The sequence below is a fragment of the Artibeus jamaicensis genome, unplaced genomic scaffold (assembly GCF_021234435.1).
Source record: "Artibeus jamaicensis isolate MK-2021 breed Jamaican fruit bat unplaced genomic scaffold, CSHL_Jam_final contig_851, whole genome shotgun sequence".
Lineage (NCBI taxonomy): Eukaryota > Metazoa > Chordata > Mammalia > Chiroptera > Phyllostomidae > Artibeus > Artibeus jamaicensis.
Window position 1 is genome coordinate 16,357,387 of NW_026521986.1, and position 22,398 is coordinate 16,379,784.

The following is a 22,398-nucleotide window of genomic DNA, read 5'->3' on the forward strand; positions in this document are numbered from 1 at the left end:
GAGGTTAGTGAAATTGCCATGGAGGAATGAGTGGAGTGAGCCCAGAGGTCTCATGATAAAAGACAGATTAAAATGATATAGTAGAGTAATTGAAATATAACTAATACTTAAGAAGCCCACATCCATACTAATAGAATAAAATAATAATAATCAGTATATTCAAAATACACAAGATAAAGTGGATTAGGAAACACAAGGGCTAAACACAAGTGAATGATAGTAATTACAGTGATACCCCAGTAAGCTAAAATATTAAAAGTGAAATGATGAAATAAGGGAATGCTAACTATAGGGGGCAGTCCAAAATTAGTAATCCCACTCAGGGGCACAGGCAGACCTTTGGGGAGAGGCAGCAGACATTTGTTAAGCATTTCCGTGGGGCAAGGTGTTCTGTGTGTGTTTTCTCACTTAATTCTTGTAACAATCCTTTGAAGTCAGTACAGGTATTATTATTTCTGTAGGTGAAGACAGTGAGACCTGGAGAGGGAAAGAAAACTATTCAAATCATGTGGAATTTAGATGGCCGAGGTGGGGCTGGAATCCAGCTATGTGTCCTAACCTCTAGGTTGTCCCGCACATGTGCAGCGGTCATGTGTAGGGGTATGTCCTTTTACGGCTGCTGTTTGTAAGAGGAGTCCTATGGGACCTGACTTCTATCTGTTGGTCAGTGAGTCCTCAGACTTTCCCTTTGGGCTTATGCTCTCATGTCCCCTGGTCCCTTAGGTCCCTTTCTGTTGTTTCCAGTGGTGAATCTATAGCTGCTCTGGTTGTTCTTGAGGTTCTGCTGGATCATGGTGGTTCCTTTGCATGGTTCTTCCCCCCAAAGGCTGCAGACAACTTGGCTTGCCCAACTTCATGCACTCTGCCCTCTGAACTTCACTTTCACACTTGGAGAACAAGTAAAGTTTATAGGCTTCAAAAAAGTCCAGGTAAGGAGGCTGTATACAATCAGGTGTTAGGGCAGTTCAGATCTAGTATAAGCAGGTGCGCAATCAGGTGTCATGCATGAAGTTGTCAGACAGGTTTGTATACCTAATATGTGCTGGATACCATGGAGGCGTGGAAGACTGGGGGCCCAAAAAAACATTTGAGATTTGATCCAAAAGGTAAAACAGACAGAAAAGTAGGCTAGGGATGGTGAAATTGCATGTATGTAAGCCTGGCCCAAATGTTACTTTATCCACCAACCTTGCCTTTATAGCCCCCATCTCCAAATCAAAATTTACCCCTTATTCCTCAACAATCCCGTAGAGCTTCCTTTACATTGCTCCCATGACTGTCATTTTCCCTTGCCTTTTAGGGACACACCTCTGTCTTCCTCCATAGCATAGTGGATACCATGGGGGCAGGGACCTTGACTTACTTCTTTTGTTTCCTGTGAGCACAATGCCCAGTGTATGTGCTATCAAATCCACTGGGTTGGGCAGTGCTGGGGTGGCTGGAAGAAAGTCCAGTTAAAGGCAGAAATATAAGAATAACTCCACAGGGCAGAAGGCAATATAGCACTGTGGCTGAGCAGGCAGGCTCTGGAGTCAGACCCGAGTTCAAATTCATTGTTGGTTACTTCCAGTTGTGTGACCTTGGGGAGCCTCCCTAAAGTGGTGCTTTCTTCCACCGTAAAGTGGACAATGGTCAGCACCAACTTCACTGGACTGAACAAGATGATCTATGTGCTGGCACGTGGTAAGTGCCCAACAGCAGTTCATGGCTCTTTTAGCCATTGGTGCTAGCCAGAGGAAGGGTTCATGATGCAGCCCTTAGAAAGGGGAGGCAGGACAAGAAAGGGGTGGGCTGTTATCCCACTGTGAGGCACCAGGGCCTGATGCCGAACAAAATGTTGTGTGTGGTGCCACCGACTGTCATCTCTTGTGTAGGCTTGACTGGGGAAATATTTCTGCAGACACAGGCTATTCCAGCAAAACTGGAGATGCATTTTGAAGAGTTTGGGGGTACACTGGAAATACCTAGGTTTGGATTCAGGGTGCAAGCTACAGAAGAGAGCCATCCTCCCAAACCATCTTGCCTCTTGATCCTTGCCAGCTTACAGGTGCCCCCCACCCAGCACCCTGGGAATAGGGTTAGCCATGCCTCTGTCTTCCCCTCTGGAAGGGAAGCCCCATTTATCACCTTCATTTGTATGTACCCAGCCCTCATTCTACACACTGTACCTTATCCTAGCAGATATTCTAAGGGCTTGTTGAAGGAATGGATCTGTGTCCTAGTAACAGGCCTAACCTCCACCAGATGCACAAGATTGCTCTGATTTTGTAAGGAGGAATCACCACTCAGGGAAACTGAGGCACACCTCTAGGGATGGGTCCTCTTCACTCCCTCAGTCTGTAATGAGACACATGCATCTTCAGCAGTGAGAAGTGGCTTAGCCTACTGAAGCTGTAAATGAGAATTTTGCCTTTATTTTAATTCCTGTTTCAGTTCTAGCCAAGAACCTTCCTTAGGCTTGGGTGAGGGGAGAACTGAGCTCCCGAGTCTGCCTCTTAATCGTATGGTTGTGTGAGACTGAGAGTGCCCCTGCAGAGTGGCGCAGAGTGCCCCTCTCTGATGACATTTTCTCAGCTGTTTGCAAAACAGTCAGGGAGGCGGTGAAGCCTTGAGCCAGGCAGCCGGGCTGTCTCTTTAAATGCCTGGGTCTGTGTGGGAGAGGGAGGGGCCGGCTCTGGAGTGCGTGAAATTCCTGGGCTCCTCCGGCAGTCTCAGGCTCTGAGCTCAGCCCTACACATCTCCTCTTGCATGCAACTCACTGCGAGGCAGAAGCGAGCGTGTCCTCCCCTCTTGAAGCTGCCAGCATCTCCAGCCACCAAGGACCTGCTTTTCGCACCTCCAACACCCTCCTCCCTTCTTCCCTGTCACTCTCTCCCAGAGAGAGGAAAAGAAAAGAAGAGAGAGAAAGATTCTGGAATTTGAACCTCCCCGAAGAGGAAACATACCCAGCAAACTCAGTTGATTAAACATCCAACAAACAAACGGATCCCAAATCTTCTGTTCAACTGGAAAGGTAAGATTTCAGGGGAAAGGCAGGCAGGCAGGATGGGTAACAACTCAAGGCTCCCCTTCGTTCTGAGAGCCGGTAGCTCCTGAGAGGGTAGAAGTTTTCAGCTGGGAGCGACCAACCTAGATTTTTTTTTTTCTGAATGTTGGATCGGAGAGCCTCCGCTGACCATGGGAATGGCATTTCAACTGCCTTTCTTTTCCTTCAGCTTTTCCTGGAAGTTGGGTCCTTTTGCTCCAGGTGTGCAAAAAGTCAGAATGTTTTAGAATTAAAAAAAAATCTTTTAATAAAAGTCTTTCTATTTCCTGGGATCATTAGTCTGAAGTGATGTGTGCTGATCACTTCGTTTTGGACAGATACTTTTTTGTCATGTTTTAGTCACTTTTCCCTCCTCCTCCTTATTTTTTTCTGGGGAAGGGGCTGAGTCAAATGAGAAATAAAGAAGCGACACCCTGAGGGTCACAAGAAGACAAAACTGAACTGTGACAGGGATTTCCCTGGCGGTTGAGGAATCGAGGTGTGTATGTGTGTGAGTGTGTTTGAGTGTGATCTTGGGGTGGGTGGGGGAGTGTCAGGAGGGGGTTCTTGAGCCTGAAGGTTCAGGTTGGACTTCTGCTGTCTTGTTGTGAAGGTGGGCACACTCAGAGAAGGTGAAAAGGGAGTGTGTGTGTGTGTGTGTGTGCGTGCGTGCGTGTGTCCGCTCCTGTTTGGATCGGTTACAAGGGAACCTTCCTCCTCTGCCTTCCATTTGTTTATATTAATGATTTAGTAGCAGGCTTGCCTGAAAACTTCCACTCTGTGTAAGCACTGTGGGTTTTGCAAGCTCTCAGTGACCTTAGAGGCTGGTTCGATGTATTGTTTTTTCAAGGCATTGTGTTGTGCCCAGAGTTTCAGCTCTTTCCCTCTCTGTTTTTTAACCACAAAACTTAACTGCTTTAGAAACATCTTCCTGATGACAAGGGGGCAAAAATCTGTTCCTCCCACCCCTCATCTCTTCTTAGGCCAGTGATGTAATACCAACATATGGGCTCGGCTGCTTTGCAGGTGACTTACCCTGTGATTACTTATTAAAAAAATTAAATTTCTCTTATCCTCCATGAAATGCCTTCCTCTTTTGATTTGGACGTGGAAATGTTGTCATGCAGTGAGAAAATAATATTTTTGCTAACCATTGTTGGGGTTTAGGTAAAGTAGGATTTCTCTCCCATGATCATTATTATTTTTTAAAAATTATTTTAATGCAAAGGTCAGAGATCATCCGACCAAATGGGAGAACTGGGAGAGCTGGAGCTTCCATTTCCCCGCTTCCTTCGGCCATTCCCGCTTGGGGAGATAGTTTTCTTCTACCACCACTCTCTACCCCAACATTTTCATTATTTCTCTGCCCTGGGTCTTGTGGACGGGCCCTGGGAGGGAGAGGGGCTCCTTCTCACACCTGGAAGGCGGTGTAGTTTTGGGGGTCAGATGACCGTTTGCCTTTGTGGTAAAGGTTCCAATGGAAATTTGAACTCCCAGAGTGCTGGGTGATTCCATAACCAGGATAGTCTATCCGGGGGCACCTGGAGGTTAGGTCTGGGGAGCCCGAAAAACTAGCCCTTTATGAATCTGCCATCCTGGGCAGAGCCTCCTTTCATCGTTCAAGGGCTTCTGCATCGCCTTTCAAGTTAAAATGGTCCCGCTGGTGACGATGGGCAAGTTTACCTAAGGGATACTGGGTACGTGGTGGAGGGATGGGGCGGGAGAGACATAGGCAGGCTGGTGTATATATGTATTTTTTTAAATCTTCTGGATTAATCTGCCTAAGTCATATTGGGGCAAACGACATTTCAGACAGGTGCTGGTTGTGCAGAGATATTCCTATTGTTTGATTTTTGGGGGGGGGGCGGTTGGGGAGTGGAGAGTAAGGGCTCTTGGCCCATTTTCTGCAGCCTGGGGTTCATCCTGCGAGCCAGTGTTCCTTCTGGAAGAGGGGGAAAAGGCTAGACGCTGGAAGTTCGCTATTAAAGTGAGCAACAGGGCTGGGTTAATTTTTTAAAAACAACTGGACTGTGCGAATGCCCTTTTCTGGAGCTTTCCAGCCCTTTCTAGTGAAATAATAATTTTAAAAAATTGCTGCTTAAGATGAAGGGGCCAGAAATCAAAGGAATTCTAGATTTTGAGACAACTACGTCTTTGCTTTTCTGGTAGCTCCCTATTATTAATTATTGGGGGTATGATGGAGGTCTGGCCTCCTTTTGTTGATTTCTTTTTATTGCTATGTTTCTACTAAATATGTTGATGATTTGCTGCTTATATAAGGGAAAGGATATGTCGAGGTGGGTTGATGCTTGGGGTTTTGAGATCGACTACTGAGATTGGGTGGCGGTTGGTGTGTTTGTCGATGTGCATGGTAGGAAGGTCTTTTCTTTTGGGAGGTGGGGGACAAGGGGATGGTTGGAAATGGTAGACGAGATGCTACAGTGTATGGGGACCTGAGGGGAGATGGAGGTGAGGTGGGAAGTCACCGTTTTGCAGAATTTCTGTCCTGCATCCCCTGTCTCTTTCTCCTTGGGAAAAAAATCCATTATCTCTAAAAACACATTATTCTTCAATTGGCCTTTTAGAGAAAAAAAGAGAGGGAGGGGAGGGGTTAATTTGGTGAGGGGGCTTGGTTGTAATTAGCCCACTGCTGCAAAACTGAGATAGAGAAATCCATCGGCACCAGCTTTGGGGGCACAGAGAGGCAGCGGAGAGTGGGGGACGGGTTTGTCAGTCCTGGGCGAACAGTGGAGCGGTGGGGTTGGCGTTTGGGTATTGTGTGTGTTTATGTCTCTGTGTGCGTGCAATCTTTTCCATCCCACCACCAATTTCCCCCCCTACCCTCCCCCAATTCTGCCATGCTCTTGCCTTCTATTCCACACACCCCTCTCTCCTCCCCCTTCCCCCTTTCCTCTAGTCCTTTCCATCTTGATGAGAAAATTCTGATTCTGATGGCTCTGCGGCTTTTTTTTCTTTTTTTGCAACACAACAGTGGTGCGATGGCCTCTCCTACATGCCACACGGATGCAGCCTTCTGATAGGAGGGCTCAGTCAGCACATCTATACACGCACTTGCACACGCTCTTGCACACACACTCTTACACGGACACAGGCAACCAAAGGCTTGATTTCATAAAGGGTTCCATCCCCCTTTATGGCTCTCCCCGCCCCTACCTCCACCATGGCTCCTTTCCACCCGTCTTCATACGGGGAATGCAGTATCACTATCCACGTCTTTTCCCCACACCGCTCTCTTCTTTCTTCTCACCATTATTCTTTCCCGAAAGCGGTGGTGTGTCGCAGTTCATGGGATTAGCATGTTGGAGAGTCTTTGGGGGAGGCGACCTCATGAAAAGGGGATTGGAATGGGGGTAGACGACATTAATGATTTTTTTTTTTTTTTGCCAAATAAGCACCCGGTGATAATGATCCAATTTAACCATCCGTGTAATGTATGTCTGCAGCACATCAGAGGAAGGTTACCCAGGGAAAGCAGTCTGGACTGGGTTACCTCTGGGGAGAATTGATGCCTGGACACTAGGAACACAGACCCCCCTGCCCCTACACCCACACATGTGTGCTCTCTCACGCACACCAACACAGCTCTGCTCAGTGGGCTGTGTCAAGCCAGAGGGCACTGCAGAATATCCCACAGTTGTCGTGATGTGTTGGGAGGATGGAATGATGTCTTTGTCTGACCCAGCTCTCGCTCTATGGATGTCATCTGGTCTTGAAATTCTTGGCGGCCTTTGTGTTGCCTTTGGGTGGGGGCAGGAGGGGTGTTTTTGTTGGTCGGGTGCCGGTGTGCCTCCAATTGGACAACATGGGATTGTCAACACTGCGTGCGGCTCAAGCGGGAGGCTGCCTGCCTGTGTCTGCTGCGTGAGGGTGTTTGTTGGACATGTACGTGCGGATAGCTTGGAGAGGCGAGGGGGTGACAGGGAAGGGGAACTTACTTTCCCTCACTTGAAGGGGGTGGAAGGCAAAAAATGGAGGTGTTTGGTGGGGGACAGAGGGCAATGAAGTTGTCAGGGTGGTTGAGAAGAGGGTGGAGGGGAAGAAACAGCTCTGATACCCAGCAGGAAGTCTGTATGAGGTCCCCACAGCTCCCAGGCAAGCCCGTGGGTGGGTGTGCTCATGGATGACTGTGGGTGGATGCAGACTGAAGGTGGGCGAAATTAAGGGTTTTCCCTGCCACCTTGGGAGCCCTGGGCAGAGCACAGGAGGATGGCTCTACTTTCTGCGGCATCAGCCACCCATGAGGGCTCAGCCTTGGAGGCTGCAGCCCCAGTGAGCTGCAGTTGCCCTTGGGCAGGGCAGCGGCCTGAGCCCCAGAACTCTCCTGGGTTCTGGCTGCATTCAGTACCAGATACCACTTTTCCTTTCCTTTGGCTAAAGGCATTCATCTTTATTGCAATTATACATAAAATTGGAAAAGATTTCGCCTAAAAGGAAAAAAATAATCCTGAGAGCAAGACACCAATTGTCCTATGTTTCTGACGTCTCTCTCCCTTCCTCAGGCTGACCTTGAGGAGTTAGGGAGAAAGGGTTACGTCATTGCCAGAGAGAAAGGGGAGAAATGGGGAGGAGATGCTTCAGGGGCAAATTATTGTTCCAAACACACAGAAAAGAATGCTTGTGGGATCCCCTGGTGCGTTCTCCTTATGTGACCCTGGTGCGTGGATGGGAGACTTGCAAAAGTAGAGGTGGTCCTTTCCAAGCTCACCATGGGAAATGCAGTGGCGGCCAGGTGCATTGGTCAGCTGTGGTCAGGCCCTTCTCCCCCAGGGGTTCTCCTGCTGGGGGAAGGACTTGGCAGCTCTGACCCCAGAAGCCAGCCCTGGCAGTTCTGCAGATGACCAGAGTGCAGCACTGTGGCTGGGCCAGCCACAGGTGGTGGTACTGGGCTCAGGCAGGGGTTCTGTGTGGGGTCTGCTCCCCACCCCTTCCTGCAGGTTTTCTGCTCAAGTGATATCTCCTCTGAGAGGCCCCTCCTGGCTGGCTTTCTAAAATAGCCCCCTCAACACAACCCCCAGCCACTTTCCAGCCCACTATTCTGCCTTTAATTCTAATCGGCTAATCACTACCTAATACTGTTTATATAGTGAAGTGTTAAAATGATCTTGTCTGTCTTCCCCTCTAGAATGCAGGCTGTGGGAGGTCAGGGACTTTGTCTTTTTCTATTCATTATGGGGTTCCCAGTACCTAGGCACATAATAGGTGCTCAGCAAATATGTACTGATTGAAGGAAAGAACCATATGGTGTTGGGGTTCTCTTCTTCTCTAGCACTTTGTGGCCTGTCTTTTGGGAAAGCTGAACTTTGACTCCTGAGGCTGTCTTATTCCTGCCTGCAAGTTCCAGATATGCTGGAGGAATTACAAAGCACTGAACTTTCTGAGTTATATAGACAGGTCTTCTCCTTGCCTGGTTGCAGTGACTGGGTATTCTTCATGATCCCTCTAATACTGGTAATCAACATCACCATCACAGTAGCAGTATTACTGCTATTACGTAGCAGGCTATTGCTGCTATAACTACTATTACGTAGTTATAATGCTACCCTTTCTGAGGTACTTAATTTATACCAAGTTCTGTACCGTTTTTTTTTTTTTTTTACATTCAGTGAACAACTCAATGTAATATACTATTAATACTTGCCCTTGACAGAGGAGGAGACTGAGGCTTAGACTTACATAAAGTAAACTAGTAAAATGGCAGATTAAGAATATAAACTCAGATGTGTCTTATTTCAGAGCCCAAGTTCATGAATCTTACATTGTACTATTACAGGTAAAGGATGATGAACTTGCCATCATCCCATTCAGTGCCCTGAAATACAAATGAGAAAACCGAGGTCTAGAGAGATGAAATGCCTTGTCTTAAGTCACATGTCAAGTTTGATTTGGAGGCAGAGCTGGCATCCAGGTGCAGGGCTCTCGCCACACCTTTGCTGCCTATGGGATGTGCACCCTCTCTCATCAGCTGTTATGTTGGAGGCTGCCCGGGGTCCCCCTCAGTTTTTCTTCCTCAGTTGGAGGAAAGTAGGCTCCCAGGGAGGTTGGTGGGAGTAGTTGCTGCTAGAGAGGATGGACTCTTCCTGTTAAGCTGGAGGGAGACATGAGGAAGACTGGTGGGCTATACTCCAGGGCCACTGGAGTCATTGAGTTCTGGTCAAGGTCATGTTCTGAATGTATTGAAGGAGGAGGCCCCAGTGGCATGCTCTAGGTTCTCAAGCTCATGTAGCCCTGCCCATCGAGGTTATTCTCATATGCAGCAGGGGTCCATTCAGGGGTCCACATAGCTGGTGGTGTCTGGAGTCAGATAACCTGGGAGCTTGTGTGCTTCTCCTGGCTTAGCTCTGTTTCTTAGAAAAGGGAGGCTTGGGTCCAGACACTTGGTTCAGTTTGCTTTGTTTTATTTCCAGAGATTGGCTGAGGAACCTCATATCATGAAATGTGTTTGAAGGGCCTGTGTTAATCCCTTTGCTCCACTCCTAGGATTGGCTTTGACCTTGAATTAGGAAGGGGCTAGAACTCCTAGCCATGTGTGTCTGTGTATGTGTGTTTTGCATGGGCCAATGCAGTGAGGGGAAGGGGTCAGAGTAAATGTAGATCCTGAGAACTAGGGAGGCCTTACCTTTGCCAGGACCTTGAGACAGGGCATGAAGCCATTTCTGTGTGACCTTGAGATGTAGTGACCAGATGTCCTGGTTTGCAGAGACAGTTTCCATGTAGGCCTTTGTCCTACTGTGATTATTAGCTCTCAGAAGTGTCCTGGTTTAGATGATAAAATAAATGGTCATCCTTCTTTGAGGTGGCATCACCCACTTTCTGTTAATGGGATAGAGAGAGGAAAGGGGCATGCTAGCAAGGGAAATGCAATTTTAGGGCAAGAAGGTGGTTGAGAGCAGAGCCTTTCTCCAGAGATACTTTCACTTGACCAATTCACTTGTCCCCTTTGTAAAGAATTAAGATCTGAAGGTTCTAACTAGTCCTACTGCCAACATCACTGCCACTACCATCCTAACTACTCTTACTACAAGTACGTCTGCTGGCCAGCATTTGAGTTCTGACTGTGTGCTGGATTGTTCTAAGCACTTGACATACATTATCTCACTTAATCTCCCCATACCTCTTTGAGGTAGGTACTAGTATCATTTCTGTATCACAAAAAAGAAACTGAGGCCTAATGAGGTTAAATAACATGTCAAGGTCACATGAATAGGAAGGGATGCAAACCCAGTGGGCCTTGCTCCAAAGCCTCTGGTCTTAACCCTTGTGTCACACCACCTGTTTGGGCCAGGCATCTGGTCCCCCAAGTCTGGGAACTTGCTGAGCATCTGGCTCACAACTTGGACCTGATGAAGATGTTTCTGCTAGGCTTAGGGAGGGGAAGCTGCTGGCCCAGCAGTGGCACAGCTGGTTGTCTTTTTGATAGCACTTTGGAAACTGTTTCCCATAGTGGTTCAAGTGCCTTCTTCCCTGCTCAGGCACCTTGTCAGAGGAGGAGTTTGGTTGTTTGGGAGTGGTAGTGGGCTGGCAGAAGTCACAGAGCCTACAGCCTATCTATCTCACCTTTGTTCTGTGGTCCTGATCCCTGACAGGCCCACTCTCCCCATGACCTGACTGACCCTCAGTGGGAGATGCTGGTGAATGGACAGTCATCTAGCACCTGCTGTTAGCAGAACATGGTGTTCTTCTCTATTTCCTTTAGGTGGGTACTGTCCTCTCTCATTTGTCTGGTGAGAAAACCAACTGTGAGTAGGGTTACATAGCTTAGCTACTACCCCACAGTGAGAACTGCCTGACCCTGGATTCAAACTTGGGTCTGACTCCAGAATTCATCCTTTTTCTGAGACCTTGCACTGCCATCTACCCTGAACCCTGGGAAAGAGGGGGTGGGGTGTAGAGCACCTAAAATGGGGGCTTGAGGAACAAATTCTCCATGGGGAGGTCTTCAAGTTAGCTCTTGAAGCCTAAGGACTGGAGAGGACCTTCTGGGGCCCATCCAGAGCCCCTTCTGGGGCTCATGGTCAGCCTTCCTTGGGCCCCTTCTGCTCCTCTAGCCTGGGTGCAACAGTTGCCGGCCCCTCAGCAGGATGAGTGCTGGTCTGGAGTGGAGAATAGGGAGGAGATGGAACCATCCACAGCCTCACAGATTGAAGCTGGGGGTAAGAAGGAGGTGCCTCTTCCCCTGAAACAGTGATTTATGCATTGACACCAGATTCTTCCTCCTTCCCCATGTACCTCTGTCATAAGGTTAAGGGTAAGAAGGGATGGTGGTCTCTCTGCCTAGGGACAAGGAGGGAGGAAACAGAGGGAAGACACTGGGATTCCCAAAGCTGAGGACTCCAGGGAAAGAGGGGGAACTTTTTCTGGGTTGAGATGCAGGGAAGAGAACATTTTACTGGCTGAAGGGATGGTCTGCAGCCCCCAAGCTGAGCTGCATTAGCTTCATTGCAGTCCCATTGAAGACTGTGTTTATTTTTCCAATAATGTGTTAATTAAACATCGATTTCCGGATGGAGGAAAGGGAATTGGATTGCCAGAACTAAATGGAGTGAGGAAGACAGGGAGCTGGTGAGAGGGGCCCCAAGCTGGAGTCAGCATTCTTCAGCACAGCCCAGAAGTGACGGAGGGGAGGCAGGGCAGCCCCTTCCTCTAGCTCCAAATTTGGAATCTCCAGCTCCTCATGGACCTTCAGTAGCTATCCTCTGTACCCCTTGGATACCCGAGTGGGTGAACCTCCACCATGGGGAAGAAACACTTGTTTCTCACCTTCCCCCGCATCTTTGGTTTACTGACTGACCCTGGGCTAGGCCTTGTGCTGGCAATGTACATAGGTTAGCTCTCTGGTGCTGTGACTGTGGAGCAATACTTTGATACCTCCACTCTGAAGATGAAAAAATAGAGGCTCAGAGAAATTAAGTAGCAAGTTCAAGAGCCAAGAGATGATCAAGCTTGACAAAAAAAAGGAGGCCCTAGAAGAGTAGTAAGTATCCGATGTTGGCAGAACAGCTGCCAAGGGTCTGAGCCTTTGTAAAAGAGGAAAGAATGAAGCATGTTGTAAGCAACCAAAAGAACCATTTGACATACGACTGTGGGCTACAATTGAGCTTTTAATGTGTTCCAGCAACTGTGTTAAGTGCTTCGTACATAAAGCTGTGAGATGCAGTGAACCAATGTTAGGTAATGTTGGCCCCATTTTACAGGTGAGGAAAATGGGTATGGGGGAGTTAACTTGCCTAAGGTTGCAGAGTTGGTAAATGGAGGAGCTGGGATGAAACTTGAGTAAAGGGGACTTTGAGGCCTCTCACAGCTGTGTCCTGTTGTGTCATACACACTGAGGACACTGAGGCCTGCTCAGCAAGTCACCTATAACTTCTAGGAGATAAAGACTTGGGACTTTATCTCATCTGACAAGATCCTGTGCCCCAGAAATCCCAGGATCTTGTGATGTGAACACCACTTGGTCTCCTTCTTTCTCAGGCTGACCCTCTGATGGGGTAAAGGCTCTCCTGGGGTGTTTGTGTCTACACTGGTGAGCTGGGACCTAGGTAGTGAGAGTAAGTTAGAACAATTCTCAAAATTTGCTGTGTATTAGAATCACCACATCAAAATCCTAAACCTATGCTTTAATCTCATACCAACAGAATCAGAATCTTTAGGGATAAGGCCGTGCATCAGTATCTTTTAAAGGTCCCCACATGATGCCATTGGGCTCACAAATCAGTGTTTCAGGAGAACTTGTCCACAAAGCAGGTATCTGTGGGCTGGACCAGTTTCTGTTTCCAGAGTTAGGTTAGAAGTGCAGAGGTAATTGGTAATACACACCCAGTCTCCAGGGTAAGGCTCAATGCTTGTATGGATCTGTTTTCCTCTCATTAGAATGGCAAATTTTAGGTTTTGGTATGCATCAAAACCCCTGGGGAGTTTTTATAAAATACATGTTCGCAGGCCCCACTGCCAATCTGATTTAGGAGTTCTGGGGTAGGGCCTGGGAATCTGCATGAAAAGCAAGCACTTCCTGAGGTTGGGTGAGGTTGTGAAATCGAGGGCCAGCCCCAGAGCCCTGTCTGTTCCATGCATGTCCATGTGAAGTCTTTTCTCTTTTGGAGGCATAAAAAGGTGAGGACAGAGGCTGTGGTCACCTGTTGCTTTATGAGGTCTGGCCTTCTTTGCTGAGGACTGGCTGTCTACTGCTGACACAGGAAGGCCCGTCTGCCTGGCCTGGGGTCCCTGCTGCCCACCTCAGAGCCTTGTTTAGTGCCCTGTGTGTGGGTAGCCCTGAGGGCGGAGAGGATGATTCCAACCTGGAAATTTGGCAGCTTCCCTTCTTGGGTTTAAAAAATCAGAGTAACTCTCTGCACAACTTGAGTGTTCAGAAGTCTGTCAGCAGCAAGCATCCCGAGTCTTCCCTCGGGGATCAGAGCAACAGCTTCTCTGGGGCTCATTTGAAACTTTTCTTCCAACGCTGTCAAAAAATAGAGAATAGTTGAAGGCTCTCAGAGCTGGAAGGGACCTTGGTGATCATCCATGCCAGCGCTAATATTCTATTCGTTTACTCATACATTTATTTACCAACAGATATTTATTAAACACATACTGTATCCAGGTACAGTACCAGGTGCTGGGAATACAGCCACAACCAAGAGAGATGTGTAGTTTATCCCTCATGGGCTTTAAGCTTGGGTGGAAGGGCAAATATTAAACAAAACAAATAAATATATAATTACAAATTATGATGAGCTCTCTGAAGAAAAAGTACTGGGGGTCCTGGGAATTATGGAAACTTAATTTAAAATGATAAGGTCAGGCCATGGCTGATATGGGTCAGTGGACTGAGCACCAGCCTGCTAACCAAAGGGTCACCGGTTTGATTCCCAGTCAGGGTACATGCTTGGGTTGTGGGCCAGGTGCTCAGTAGGGGTCACATGAGAGGCAACCACACATTGTTTCTATTTTTCTCTTTCTCCTTCTCTTCCCCTTTCTAAAAATAAAAAAATAAAAATCTTAAAAAAATATAATAACATCAGGTGCTGGCTAGGTGGTTCAGTTAGTTGGGTGTCTGGTGTACCAAAGGGTTGCAGGTTCAATCCTCAGCCAGGGCACATATGAGAGGCAATTGATCAATGTTCCTCTCTCACATAAGTCTCTCTCTCTTTTTCTATCTTTTCTTTTTTCTCTAAAATCAATAATAATAATAATAAAATATATATTTGGGTGAAGATTTTAAAAATGATAAGATCAGAGGCAAAATAATAGCTAGAATTTATCAAGTGCTCACTTAATGCAAACTCTATGATAAGGGCTTCATGTGTATCACCTCGCTTAATCCTCACAGGAAGTCTTGGAGGGAGGTTCTGTTGTTATCATTTGCCTTGTTACAAATAAGGAAACTGAGGCATGGAGAAGTGCCCAGGCTGGGACTAAAACTTAGGTCTGTCTGACCCTCCTCTAACATCCCACTTCAGAGTGGGAAGGTGGGTTGGAAGAATTGATATTTTGTTCTGAGAGCTGAAGGACAAGCTGAGGGCGAGGAAAATCAGAGAAGTTAAGAAAATGCTGATAATCCTGGCCATGTATGCAACTGTTAGATGCCAAGCACTGTGCCAAATGCTTTACCCAAATTTTCTCACTGAGTCCCCACAGCAACTAGGGAAAGGAGGAATTCTTACCCCCTTGTGCAGGAGAGGAAACCGAAGTGTTGAGAAGTAAAGCTCACAGATGGTGGACCTCTCTGAATTCTGTCTTGTCTGGGCTGTTTGAACCTCACCTGTTGGATAGTGCTAGGAATTCCTCTAGACCCACAGGCCTGCTTATTCTGGGCTGGGGAAAGCCCAGGGGACAGAGGGAACAAAGGCCTCTGGGGCCTGGTGACCCCTCTCTGCTCTGAGGGATCTCCATTTTTCTTCCCTCTGTAAGAGCCACCAGGCCAGCCTCCTTTTAGGTGTGTCAGCTTGGGTGTCCATAACCAATGTTTGCACTTTGTCCCCTTCTTCTCTCCCCCACTTTCATCTCCACCTCTCCCTAATTCGTGAGATGCTTGTCACCTGCAGTTCTGTCCTTTCTCTGTAGGGTGTCTTCCCGAATACCCTCCCTGTGTGTTCACTTGAGGTTGCCTCTGTTTCTCAGTTGTGTGGTTCCCCTGGCCCACCTTGAACTTATCTACACTAAGCAGGTGTGAGGCAAGGTGGGGAGGACAGGGACTCAGGACCTGGACTTGGTCTAGAGCCACAAGGCAAGGCAGGAAGTTGTGGGAAGAGAAAGGAGATATGTTAATGGGGCACTGATAAAATATTAAATTTCTTAAGTTTGCTAAGACATGGGAGTTCATTTTTTTCACTTCCTTTCCCTGTAGACAGGAGCTCCATGAGATGGAAGCTTCTCCATGCCCTGGATTCTCTTCTAGGGTTGATGGGGGTGGTTCTGGCAAGAGGGATGCCAGGGGTGTACAGGTGGGCTTTTGATCTGATTTTCTCCAGGTCTTGAGGTAATGGGGGCTTGCCTCAATACTGGGCTTTGACCTGGATGAAGCTAACACTCAAAGGCAATTGCTTAATCCCCCAGATCCCTGGAATCAAGACAGAAAAAGAAAGGTGGGGAAGCATTCTTTGAAAAGGAGTGGGATGGGGGGAGTTGTATGGGGTGGTAAGGTTGACTTGTGTGTAGGTTGTGGATTTTGGATGACAGTTACTCTTTTTTTTCCCGTATGTGTATAGTTGTTGTTTTTAACAAGTTATCTTCTTATAAAAGTGGCTGGATTTTCTTATTGCAAAATAGAATATGTTTGTTACAGAACATTTAGAAAATATGAAAAACAAAAAGTCACATAAGTCCTCCTTCCAGAAATAACTAATGGGGAAATTTGACTTCTGTCTTTCCAGTTTAATTTTCTAAGCATCCACAATCCAGGGTAGGCTATTTTGTTTTTTAAAAAAGTTCATCCACTCATTTAACAAATACTAATTGAACATCAACTTTGTGCCAAGCACTGAAATCACATTTTGGATGCTGTCACACTAGCTTGATTTTTCACTTAAAGATGCATCATGAGCACTTTTCCACAATAGCTACTGCTGCCATTGAGATTCCAGATTTAGATTTAGGATGTAATGAGGCAGGTGGCAAATTTTAGCATCTTAGGTTTTACATTTTAAGAAGGAAGGGAAGATGGCTGAGCCTCTCTCTTTGGCATCTAAGGCAGGCCCTGGGTTAGCCTCCTTGGGAGAACATGTGTCCCTTTACCCAGGAAATAAGGAAGAGTCAGAAGGAGGTTCAGAGTGTGGGAAAAATCATACCCCTTATTTGGTGTCACAGTCTGAGATTTCTGCAAATGGGAGGTTCGGAAAGTAGAGAATTGATTCTCCTACACAGAATCCTAGCATCTTACAGAGTGGGAGGAATGTTAGAGCAAGTCTAGTTCACCTTCTTCAATGTAGAGATGTCTGGGCTGGACCTATCACTTGAACTCAAATTTGTATAACTGCCTGCTTGATTGTCATCTCTACTTGCTTGTCTTGTACTAATTCATTCAAAATTTGCATGCTTTAACATCTTTTAATTCTACTCCCTGCTCTGACATACTCTGCCTAGTCTTCTTGTTTGAGAAGTAGCAACTCTCTCCTACTAGTTACTCACACCTAATACACGTAGAATTGTTTTGCCTCTTTTTGTCTCTCATGTTCCCATGTTCAATCTGCCAGCAAATCTGTAGGCTGTTCCTTGAAAAATGGACCAAGAATATGACCATACTTTTTACTCCTGTGGTCCAAACCACTGCCACCACCTCTTGGCTGGACTATTGCAGTATATTCTCTTTACTGAACTCTCACTTCCTTCTTTTGACTCTTTATGTTGTTTTATCTTCCACACAGCAGGCTAGAATGATTCTTTAAAATGCAAACCAAGTTATGTCACTCTGCTCACGTCTCCATTGTCTTTGCATGCCACTTGATATGAGCCACAAAGCCCTCTCAGTATGACCTGGAAGGCCTAGCACTTTTTTACCCTCCTCTCCTTCCACTCTCCTCACTCATGCTCTTCCAGTTGCTAAGCCTGGTCCAGCCTCCAAGCCTTCATCCTGGCTGTTTCCCTTCTCCAGGTCTCTGCACAAATGAACCTCACTGGGCAAGCATAACCCAAGCACCCTTTCCAGAAGAGCATGTGCATTCCCAGCACTCTCATCCCCCTTCCTTCTTTAATTTTCCCAGCACCTAACACCATCTGACATATTACAAGTGTGTTTATTTTGCTTATTGTCTGCCTGAATAGGGCCTCATCACCCTGAGGGCTGGCTGGGATTTTGTTTTGTTCACACAGGGCACCTCGCACAGGGGGGGACTCAGGGAACACCTGCTGTGTGAATGACTGCCTGTCCTTCTCACTTCCACAGTTCAGGCACCTTGTTACTTAGGGCCACGTCTTGGCTAGCCCTTGAGGGTCAGATGAGAATGTCTCATCATCCGTAGTTCTCTTGCATGAACTACCTTCTAGAGACAAAGCCTGGGAACTTCTCAGACAGCTTTATATATTTTCTCATTTTAAAAAGGGACATATGTGCCATGTACATCGTAAAAAAAAAACCCAGAAAACAATTTTGTAAAAACAGAAATAATAAGAGAATGAAGATTATGTGGAATCTCACCTCCTGGAAAGAATCACTCTTCCCATCTAGATGTCTACCCTTCAGGCTTCCCTCCAAGGTTTTTCCTCAGGGAGAGGGGTGAATTGGGAGGGACATTCTGCAAATGAAGGGTATTAGTAAGGGAATTGGTGACAAAATGACAACGACAACCAGCAGTGCTATCTGGTAGAAAGGGTGTGACTAGAAATTGGAAAAGTGACTCACTTCTATATACAGTAGTGCCCTTATCCTTGGGGGATATCTTCCAAGACCCCCAGCAGATGCCTGAAACTGAGGATAGTACCAAACCCTGTATACACTATATTTTTTTCTATACACATACACATATGATAAAGTTTAATTCATAAATTAGGTACAGTAAGAGATTAACAACAACTAATTGTAAAATAGAATAGTTATAACAATGTGTTATAATAAAAGTAATGTGAATGTGGCCACTCTCTCTCTTATAATTGATTTGATAACCCACAAAGCTCCTAAGTGATTAATGGGCGGGTAGTGGATACGGGGGACAAAGGGATGATTCACAGTTGGCCCACGAAATTTCATGTGTGCCTCAGAATGGTGAGCAATTTAGAATGTATGAATTGTTTCTTTCTAGAATTTTCCATTTGCCATTTTCAGACCGTGGTTGACCATGGGTAACTGAAACTGCAGAAAGGGAAACCACGAATAAGAAGAGACTGCTATAAAGAGCTTTACATCCAGTGGTTGACTCATTGACTTCCCATGGCAATCTTGTGTGGCAGGCCTTGGGACTCATGTTTTACAGACCAGGACAAGGAGGCTTAGAGAGGTCATGTGACTTCCCTGGGTCTACCCATTTGGGAATGGTACATGATCTGAACCCAGGCTGTCTGACTCCAGACCTTAACCACAACCAGGATGAAACATGCTTCTAGATCAGTCTAGAATGGAGCAGAATGGAGGGGCAGGTTGGCCAACATGGAAGTGCATTTGAGGAAGCCAAAGGCAGAGGCTGGGACTTTCTAGGGGAGGACCATCTGTGGAGACCCTCTAGCCCCCAAAGTTGCTCTGCTGTGTGGTAGATGGGCCATGAAATCCTGGTTCTGGATCTTTGGCTGGGATGTTAACTCCTAGACATGTCCTGTGATGATATGATGGTATTTGAAGTTTGGAAGCAGGGCCACCAGTGTGAAATAATGAGGAAAATCTTGAGATGGGCATGGTAGGGAAACCAGACAGCCACCCAGGTCACTCTCCAACTCAGGACTTTTGTAGCAATTGATTCCATGTAGATGGATGCAGAGTTCTGGAAACTAGGGTGAGCAGGGGTATTAAATCATCCCTTCTCCTCCTCAAGCAAACTGCAAACCCTGAGACTTTAGCCCTGGTGATGGGGGCTAGTGGGTTGGAAAGGTAATATTCATGAATGGTCATGAATACCATTTATCTTTAAGACCATTCCAGCCAGGCCAGTGGACTGAGGGCTGTCCACTGTGACCCCAGAAGAGGGATCTGAGTTGTAGCCCTGCTTCCTTCTGTGGCCTGGGCATGGTGTGTGTGTGCATGTGCGTGCGCGGGTGCAGGGTACATGTTGTCTGGATATTGTTACACTGCCTAAGGGCTCCTGGGAATTAATGCTGTTCAGATGTTAAACCGATACTTATACTCAGATCTTATCCGCAGAGTGAGGAGATGCCTGTGGTTTCATTGTCACTCTTGAGTCTTGAGACATGAGTAGAAAGGAGGGTGAGAGGAATTCTTAACTCAGTGGTGTGGTGGTGCAGGATTTGAGGTGAGGCACTTACTCATGTTTTGGCTGGGCAGGAAATATTGAACTCACCACTGCCCTACAAAAATAGCCTGTTTCTCAGTTCTACTTCTCAGGGGAAAAGAAATCCTCTTGGACTTCATTCATTCAACAAATCTTTATTGAGCACCCGCTGAGTCCAGACACTGTGCTAGGTGCCAGAGATGGAGTGGGGGCAGCGGTGTGGGTGACAGCTGGCAGAGTGGAGGCATATTTTGGTAGTACTATTGACTGGAGTGGAAGATGAATTGGATATGGACGAGAGAAAGATGGGTGTGGAGGATGACTTCCCGGCTGTGGACGTATATAGCCATTAGGAGACTGGCACCTGATCTCCTCTCCCAAGGAGGGTGGCATGGCTCCAGATCGCTGGGGCAGATATTACATATTTCAGAAAGGGGGGAGGGGTAGGAAAGGCCTTGGGAGCTGTCAACAACTGAGCCTGAACATATGCATTATTCTCTTTCTTATAAGGAGTTGCCATTTCTCCTCAATCTGCCTAATGCCTCCTACCTTCCTGACCTGCTCACTACCTTTATATGCTACAAGAATATGGAGAGGAGAAATTGACTTACAAAACATTTAGTAAGCTAAGGGAAACTTCAGAAAGACTGTTCAGCTTGGAATCTGGAAAGGCAAATAGATCCAGGCCCAATGCTGATGAAGTAGATATCATTGTCACAGAAGATTCCAGCTGATAATCAGAATTATGGAATATAAGTGCTGAAATTAAACTTTAAAGCTGTCTAATTTAACACCCACTCTAGGGATACATAAACAGGCTCAAAGAGGTTAAGGTTGCATAAAATCACACAGCAGGTTGTTCTGGTTGGACATCAGGACACAACATAACTTAAGAAACTGTAAAGTTGGGGATGGGAAGCTGGAAGAGCACCAAGTAAGGGTCCCAAGGAGTCAGGAAGTGCTAGTTAGGAAGTGCAGACCTGCCAAGGAGTCTGCTGGAGTGGGGGGGTAAAGTGCCCTGTCCTGTTGATAGAACTGGCTCTCTCTTTTACTAAGAGACTTGAGTATCAAGTGACAGTGGGACTGAACAGTCAACGTTGCAGCCAAACTTGCTCAAAAATGGAGTTCAAAATTGTTATTTAACCCATGCTCTTGGAAAGCCCTCTTCCCAGGCACTGGAGGCATTGCCATCTTCTTTGTGTCTCCCCCTGCTTCAGCCAATCTGTTCTGCTAGACTTGGTGTCCTAGTGCCTATTTTGTGCAGCAGGTCATTAGGCTGATTTTCTCTCTCTGCGTCTGCAATTTGGCCCACAGAAATAAAGAGGAGGCTCTGCCCTTGCTCCAGTCCAATGGAGGTGATACAAGCTGAGTTTGGGTCAGGGGCATGGTATTTGAACTATGTTGGTTTGTTCTCTGTATGTGATAATGGTTTTCAGGGTGTAATGGGCCAAGTGCAATGGTCAGAACCACAGATTAATACCATGGTGGCCTTGCTTGAGCATTTTGATAGGCAATGAGGTATCTGCACATAGAGAACAGTGGAGTTTTTTTGACATTTAAAATGAGATTCACATCTGGCACGTATATTTGGGAGTAGGTCAGGGTTGTGAGTTCTGGCTGTCATCTAGAGTTTATTCTCAGCCCATTGGGAAGAGCTCATTGTGGGGATAGAGCCCTGCAAATTATCATGATCTCTTGATCTCCAATGTGCTACCTCTCAGTTCTGGAGCAGCTGAGACTCAGTGGCTTAGAATGTTGATGTCTAGAATGTATGGACAAGGTGAAGTCATTGTCACCTTTGACTCCCTGGTCAGGCTGCTTGACCTGAGACAATCTGGTGGCATCTGGAAGGAGAGGGGAGGACAGGCTCATCTACCATGTTGTCCTGGGACCTTGGGCAGAGTAAGAGAGCCACCCAAGTTGGGTGGACTAAAGGGATGATAGCAGAGATGTCCCAGAATGAGCAGAGGAACTCCAGAGGTAAATGGCTAAATGGAGGGGACAGCACTTGCAGGATAGGACAGGATGCTCCAGCATCCTCAGGTGATTATCTCAGTCCCTATCCTGGTTGGTACCTGACTGGGCATGCATTTTAGACTTGAGTCCTCTCAGGGGTCCAGCCTGAAATCTATACCCTGGCTGGCATTGACCCCTTGGCACTGGATTGAGCATCATTTGTCTTTGTGTCTGATTTGCAATGTGTGCAGATGCAGAAGTAGCTCAATTGATGACCTGTCTTCCGGAGCACTCAGGGGATCCTGGGAGGCTCAGTTGCTCAGACATTTCAGAGGTGTTAAGAAGCACTTGGTAGAGATCTGCATGTGAAGGTTAATTATGACTCCCCCCTCTTTTTCTTCTTCCGTCTGGTAACCTTGGCTCAATTTAAGTAAGTTTTAAAATCTCAAGCTGAGCTAATGTATAAGGACTGCAGTGCTTAAAAAAATTAGTTCCCAGGAAAAGTAAGGAAAATGAACATGAAGAGGCTCATATGAACCAGGCACTGTGTTGGGCATTTTCATTGGCATTATCCATTTGTTCCTTCACAGTCATTCTGGAGGATGTTGGTCCATCCATCCATCCATCCATCCATCCATCCATCCATCCATCCATCCATCCATCCATCCCTTAAGTGTTTGTTGAGCCCTAACATGTGCAAGGCAGTATCCTAGGTTCTGGTGACACAGCTGAGTATTAACCAGGTTTTCTGCTTTCATAGAGCTGAGATTCTAATGAAAGAGATGATAAACAATAAACACATAAAAATTAGACAATTTCAGACAGAACTGGCTGCTAGGAAGGAAATAAACTAAGAGAAGGGAAGGTAGGTGACTTTGGAGAGGTACTGGGAAAGCCATCTGAGGAGATGACATCTGAGCTAAGACTGAATGGCAAGAAAGCCACAAAGAGCTAGGGAGGGGAGGGGGCTGCCCTGCTCAGAACAGTAAGTGCAGGTATCCTGGATGGGAGTGAACTTGGCCAGGGTGAGTA

At 46.7% G+C, this 22,398-nt stretch overlaps 1 protein-coding gene across 1 annotated transcript in view; it reads left to right on the forward strand.

Annotated features, from left to right (window-relative positions):
* Window positions 1-2,741: 2,741 nt before the first annotated feature.
* NRXN3 (neurexin 3) overlaps window positions 2,742-22,398 on the forward strand; it is a 1,496,747-nt gene continuing 1,477,090 nt past the window's right edge. The window contains exon 1 of the mRNA XM_053673404.1: window positions 2,742-3,013. The gene's annotated coding sequence lies outside the window, so the exon portion shown is untranslated. The remainder of the gene's footprint in view (window positions 3,014-22,398) is intronic.